A 7,601-nucleotide genomic window follows, 5' to 3' on the forward strand; every position below is an offset into this window, starting at 1 on the left:
TAATTGGGAATATCGAGGGCGTACCTGGGATATTCATGGAGGTCTCTTACCTCTTGGCAGTTGGGGAATATCGAGGATGTACCCGGGATATTCATAAAGGTTTCTCACCTCCTGGTAATTGGGAATATCGAGGGCATACCTGAGATATTCGTGAAGGTCTCTCACCTTTTGGTAATGGGAATATCGAGGATGTGCCCCGCATATTCACGAAGATTTCTCACCTTCTGGTTATGGGAATATTGAGGATGTGTCCCGTATATTCGTGAAGGTCTCTCACCTCCTGATATTATAAACTTGAATTTGGTATGAGGCTTACCTAGATTGCCGCAGGCATTTAAAAGGGGTGGAACACCTGGGTAGCCACAGGTGTACAAAGTACTGGAATACTTGGATGAACACAAGTATTTAATGATACAACCTGGGACCACTCAGTTGGTCCAAGTGTAAGAAAGCATACCTGGGTAGGCGCAAGCACACAAAGCAGTGGAATACTTGAACAGCTACTAGTATTGAATGACACAATTTTGAAGACAACTCAGAAAGGGAGTACCTAGACAATGAAAGGCTCTCAAAGGTAGTGGGATACTTGGTCAGTTGTAGGCATCCTAGTTATGAAGACAACTCAAACAAGTCGGGTGTCAAGAAAAGGGAGTATCCGAACGGTGGCCGGTACTCAAAGACAAGGGGATACATGGACAGTCACAAATATCAATATTCTGGGGACAACTCGAATAGGTTAAGTGTCGATAAGAGGGAGTACCTGGTAAGTGGTGGGTACTCAAAGACAATGGGATACTTAGACAACAGTAAGCACCCAAACTCAAAAGACGACTCAAATAGGTTGAGTGTCAATAAGAGAGTACCTGGACAGTGGTAGGTACTTTAAGACAAATAGGGATAGGGATATGCTTTCGGCAATATCTCCGAGAGCATGCGAGAATATGTTTGCATTATTTGCACAATATGCACACATGATTGTATATGCTGTAAATTCATGAGTTTAAATGGGATTCATGCATGACAATCTTGTCAGTTTTTGCATCATCCGAATTCCACTGGGGAAAATTTGAAAGACAACCTTCATTCCAAATGTAGATGTCTTGAGCAAGCTAGATGAGGGACTTTCAGTCTGAAAGGACTTTCCACTCTCTCTCATGGAAAAGGCTATCCTGACCATTGATGCAGGATTTATAAGGACCACACTTCTCACTGTCATCATGTCAGCAGGGGTCTGAGTATTCTCGCAAACGGTACGACTTTACCAATGTGAGAGGTCTTTGTCGAAACTGTGATGAAGTCTTGGCCAGCGGCTCATCAAAGGAGACCATCGAGGTCGAAGCTGATGGACAAAATGTTGCATGATCATCTCCGGGTTTACAAGTCAAGAACCCTGTGAAAAGAGATAGAGTAATCTTGCTCGTACTTCTTCGAGCGATGCTTATAAACATATGAAATCCTACGTTAATTGAAGTGCCCCTAGTCTAAAAATACTTTTACAATGGGACGCAATGTAGGCTTGACTCATGTGTAAAAGGGTGAGAGTTGGTGACTGTCTCGGCATTTGTCATTGGTCTTTTTTTTTTCTCACTGTCAAATGGAGGCTCTATCAATCGAACCACAACAGCAACTTCTCTTGGGAATACAATTGACTGTATTTTTTTGCTGGAGACATTGGCCTTGCTTTTACCAAGCACACTGCTTTTTTATGTCCATAGTTTTTGCTTTTGTTTTTATCCACGGGCATTGACCTTGCTTTTACCTAGTACACTGCTTTTTTATGCCCCTATTTTGTTCTTGTTGCTTGAGAGCTAATCTTGACAAGTTCAAGCAAACGCCTTTGTTAGACTATTGAGTCTTCATCTTTTGCCGATGCTTTTGATCATACTACTCAAATGGCAGTAGCTTCTGCTTTGCCTCCATGTGAGGGTGAATTTACAAACTCAATTGAGTTGTTCAATGGATACAAGTGCGTAGAAACGGAATTGCTCTTCGTCATTCTAGGGCACTTAAATTAACGCGAGTGTTCATATGTAATAAAGACACCCGAAGATTGATGCAAGTGCGAGTAAGAAAATTTATATCTCTCTTCTCACCTTGTGATGCTGCTTCGCCTCTAATCTGCCCCAGTGTAGGGGTGGTTCTTGACGGGGGTAGGATAGAAATTTCACCAGTGTATGGGGCTCAATGGGGTGAGCGATGGAATGCCTCTCACTATTTTGGTTGTCGTACCATTCGCGAGAGAACTCTTTACCCTGCAGTCATGGAATCTTCTGCACTCATCTCACAAGTGTATAGATGGGGGGGATTGTGTGTAGGACATGGCTTGCCTTTCATCATTCTGACGCACCTCATCCAACATGCTCAATTAATCTTGTATTCTTCACTTAGTTGTCTATTCTAATAATCCTTGTAGAATCAGTGATTTAGACAGACAAAATTTATCATGCAAAATCCATTTGGAAAATGTGTGCAGCATTTTAAATGTGATGGAGTTTGTACTCTCAAAACAAATGAATGGTTGACTCAAAAAAGACCCTATTGACAACTTTAGGAGTTAACATAATGGTGTTTCCAAATATGTTAAACTTTGAATATCAAAAGGGTTATTTGCAAATGGGTGTCAATGGTTGTCCCTATTGAATATGGAGATATCACATGAATAATCAGCTAGGGGTTGATAATTTGATCGGACGTCTTTGTTTTTGCCCCGGGCTTGGATCACTTGGTTTGCCCTATTTAACCATTTAATCTGGCTCTTGAATCCCAATGCTTCCTGTCAATATGAGTTCAGAGAGTGAGTGTTAGAAATGATGCCAAATTACCTTTCCCCCAGAGTTTATTTGTGCTGGCTCTTAGAGAAGTTGCTGACGGCCTCTTTTACATTTCAATGCTTCCTTTGACTGGCCTTTCCTACTCGTGGCCACATATGCATGATTGCTGGTCGTTGATTGATTTTCAACGCTTTCCTTCTGTGGAATTTTTCCTTTTGCCTTTGATTATAGCAGCATCAGGCAAAGTCATGTACCTCAAGCTTCTATGGAATTTGAGATGGACAATCAAAACTTCCAATTCTCCTATGGTAATTACTTCTTGCAAGAGCATGTGTCTGGAACAAGAAGTGAGGCTTCTAGATTCTAAGATTGTTGACTAGGACAGAAGGTTCCTTCTAACCAGATTGGTTCCCGAATGACGCGTCCTTTACACCGAGCTAGGCGAAATTGACATGGATTACTCTTATGCGTCTGCCTAGGTAATGTCGATTTGCTCAAGTTATGCCATCGAGTTTGCTACTTGATTTTCGACACTTCCTTAAATGCTGGTGATTACCATTCATTTTTCTTCATTGAGTCAACCAAACACACATTTTTTTTATGATGGTGTAAATACATCACTCATATATAAAGCTGCATAGGCATTTTCATTCTGATAGAGAAGTGCTTGGCAATGCCAGACAATGAACATCTTTCAAGGGTAGTATTTTTTTACAGCATCGGAATTAACTGGTTTAGAGAATTCTCGTCCATCCATCTCAGTTAGGATCAAGGCTCCTCCGGGGAGTATCTTCTTTATTACATAAGGACCCTTGTAATTTGGGGCGAACTTGCCTCCGGGCTCTGGAAAGATTGGCAGCATCTTTCTCAAGACTAGCTCGTTTACCTCGAAGTGCTTGGGTCGTACCTTTTGATTGAACGATCGAGCTACCCTTTGCTAGTAACACTGACCATGACAGAGGGCTTTCAGTCATTTTTCATCGATCATATTCAGTTGCTCAAGCTTTGGTTGTGTCCATTCTTTTTTGGACAATCCTACCTAGGATAAAATTTGCAGGGAAGGGATTTCTACTTCCACAGGCAAAACCGCCTCCATGCCGTAAACTAGGGAAAAAGGCGTTGCCCCAGTGGAAGTTCGAATCGAAGTTCGATATGCTGTTAGTGCGAAGGGTAACCTCTCATGCCAGTCGCGGTAGTTTTCAGCTGTCTTGGATAGGATTCTTTTGATGTTCTTGTTGGTGGCTTCCACGGCTCCATTCATTTGTCGACGATAAGGGGACGAGTTCAGATGTTGGATTTTGAACTCAGAAAACAATTGATCAATTAACTTGTTGTTCAAGTTTGACCCATTGTCGGTGACGATAGCTTCTAGTACGCCATAACGGGCGATTATGTCACGTCTGATGAATTTCATAACGTTTCGTGCAGTTACTCTTGCATAGGATGCGGCTTCAATCCATTTTGAGAAGTAATCGATTGCGACCAAAATGAACTGGTGCCCTTTTGATGCCTTCGGGTTGATTGGGCCAATTACATCGATGCCCCACATTGAAAATGGCCATGGCTCAGATAACTGATGCAATTCAGTTGGAGGGACATTTATCTTGTCCCCGTGAATCTGACAACGATGACAGCTTTGCACATGCTGAGCACAATCGCTCTTTAAGGGGAGCTAGTAATAACCCAACCTCATTATTTTCTTGGCCAACATACGTCCATTCATGTGAGGGCCACATACTCCCCCATGTATTTCTTGCATTATTTGTGTGGCTTCATTTGCATCCACACACCTTAGCAGAACTAAGTCATATGATCTTTTGTACAAATTTTCACTGCTGACGAAGAACCTCGAAGCCATTTTCATTAGGTATTTTCGATTAGAGGGAGTGATTTCTTTAGGGAATTCCTGCTTCTGGACGTATTTCATGATGTCGTAATACTAGGGTTTCTCGTCGGGTTCTTAAGTTATAGTCATGCAGTGGGCCTGTCTTGTCAGGACTTCAATCTTCAAAGGCTCTACTTCTAACCCTTTCGTTACTTGCAACATAGATGATAGTGTTGCTAGCGCATCAGCAAACTGGTTATGAATTCTAGGTAGGTATTCAAACGAGACGTCCTGGAATTCTCCTACAAATTCTTCCAAGTAGTCGTGATAAGGCACTAGTTTGGCATCTCGTCTTCCACTCGCCCACAGTCTAGAGGATAATTAAGGCGGAGTCACCGAACACTTTTAGTTTTGACACTTTCATTCCAATAGCTGCTTGTAGGCCGAGGATGCATGCTTCATATTCGGCTATATTGTTAGTGCATGGAAACATCAATTTTGCAGCCACAGAATAATGTTGCCCATTTGGGGATATCAAAATCACCCCGGTGCCTAAACTTGACAAATTTACAGCTCCATCAAAGAACATAATCCATGTGTCCTCTTCTACTGTTGAAATTCGGTCGTCTAGGGAATGATCCTCGCGTACTTCTTTAGGGCACCTGCTAACATATCAGCAATCACCCGACCTTTAACTGATTTTGCGACATCACCTGGATGTCGAATTTCGAGATCGATTTGCCATTTGGCCAATTTTCCCACCAAGGCCGGGCAACCGAGCAAATACTTGATTGGGTCACTCTCAATTACAAGGAATGTTTGGTAATGCAAGGTATACTGCCGGAGTTTGTGCAACACCCATACTAATGCAGCGCATGTTTTTTCTGACTTGGAGTAGTTTTGTTTCGACGTAGTGAACTTTTTACTCAAATAGTAAATGGCTCGCTCCTTCCCATCATGGGGTCCTTTCTGGGCCAACATTGCACCTAGGGATTCACTTGTTGATGGTAAGGTAGAGGATCAAAGGGTGTCTGAGTCGGGGTACTAAAACCGGGGTTTCATCAAGTGCACTTGCTTTAAATTTTCAAATGCCAGTCGGCAGTCATCATCCCATTTGATTTGTGCATCTTTCCTAAGAAGTTTAAAGAAAGGTTTTGTAGTTTCGGAAAGCTGGGAAATGAATCGCGCAATGTAATTTAATCTTCCCAGGAGGCTCCGGACTTCCTTTACAGTCGAGGGAGGAGGCATCTCAAATATCACTTTAGTTTTTGACGGGTCCACTTCTATCCCTTTACAGCTCACAATGAATCCAAGTAATTTGCCAGAAGTTGCCCCGAACACACATTTTGTTGGGTTCAAGCGCAACTTGAACTAGCGAAGTCGATTGAATAATTTTTCCAGGGTCTTCACATGGTCTTCTCCATGTCTGGTTTTGGCGATCATGTCATCGACATATACTTCAATTTCTTTGTGCATCATGTCATGGAAAAGGGTGACCATGGCACGTTGGTAAGTTGCTCCAGCGTTTTTCAAGCCAAAAGCATGACCTTATAGTGAAAAGTCCCCCATGGAGTAATGAATGCCATCTTTTCCTTGTCTTCCTCCTTCATTTTTATTTGGTTGTATCCTAAGAATCCATCCATGAAAGAGAAAAGTTTAAATCCAGCAGTACTATCCACAAGAACGTCTATGTGAGGTAGCGGGAAGTCATCCTTTAGGCTTGCTTTGTTCAAATCACGGTAGTCGACACAAACCCGGATTCGACCATCTTTCTTCTTCACCGGTACAATGTTTGCTACCCAACTAGGATATTGCGAGACTTCGAGGAAGCCTACTTCCAGGAGCTTCATTACTTCTTCTTCAATCTTTTTTGACAATTCAGGCTTTGCTCTTCTTAGCCGTTGCTTCTTGGGGGCTACATCAGGGTTGGTTGGCAAGCTATGCTCCACGATCATTGGATTGAGGCCTGGCATATCGGCATATGACCATGCGAATACGTCTTGATACCTCTTTATGAGGGTAATTAAGCTTGCAGCTTCTTCTTTAGGAAGGTTTGCGCCAATCTTTATCTCCCTTGGACCTTCTGTACTGCTTAAATTGACAATGACGGTGTCTTCAGTAGTAGGGGGCCTTGCTTCTTTGTGGCGCTTCCAATTCCGTTGAATTTTGTCGGAATCATCAAAATCATCGTCCGAGTCATCGTAATTGCTATCATGGCTACTTACGGTGTTGAAACGGACCGTTCCCATACCTCGCCTGCCGCTAGATTATTCTGTGTCATAGAGTAATAGGCTAAGGGAACCAATAAGGTTAGTAGCATGCATACTTTTTTCTTTTGAAAATGTGATAAATTGTTCTTGAAGATTTAGGACAAGGAAACATGAGGAGACCCTGGCCTCAAATTTCTTCTTTCATTTGATGACTGGCTATCATCAACGGGCTGGTTTGGTATGTCTCCTCATGCCCTCAAAATGTTTTCAACTTTATTTATTAGTAGACGGATTTACAGGGTGATTTCAAAAAATAGTTCCTTGAGTGGAACTGATGTTGAAAACAAAACAAGCCAGACTTTAAGAAATATGTACAAGCTCCCATGTAGGGGAGTATGCAGAGGAATTAAAAAGGATTCTACTCGAGCGGGTCTACACCCATTTCCCCTTATGGTCCTTCATTGATAGTGCCCACGAAGAAGTCTTCATACCAGTCACCAGCCACGTCTCCCTGTGCTCCCGACTTTGCGGATTTCAGATCATCCATGCCTTCCCATCCATCAGGGACGATGTTGTGATGATGATCATAGAAACTTTGGGGGATTGAATAATCGACATAGTAGTCAAATTTACCACTTGGTTGGCCCAAAGTGTCCATGATTGCCTCTCCTTTACACGCTTCCTTAGCATGCTTAGGGAACATGGTACGGGTGCTGGGTACCACGAGGAGGTGATCCTTGCCAAAACACAGCCATGGAGAGCATAACGTGAATACCCCAGCATCCAAAAGATCCT

The sequence above is a fragment of the Eucalyptus grandis genome, chromosome 1, assembly GCF_016545825.1.
Source record: "Eucalyptus grandis isolate ANBG69807.140 chromosome 1, ASM1654582v1, whole genome shotgun sequence".
In the NCBI taxonomy this organism is placed as follows: Eukaryota; Viridiplantae; Streptophyta; class Magnoliopsida; order Myrtales; family Myrtaceae; genus Eucalyptus; species Eucalyptus grandis.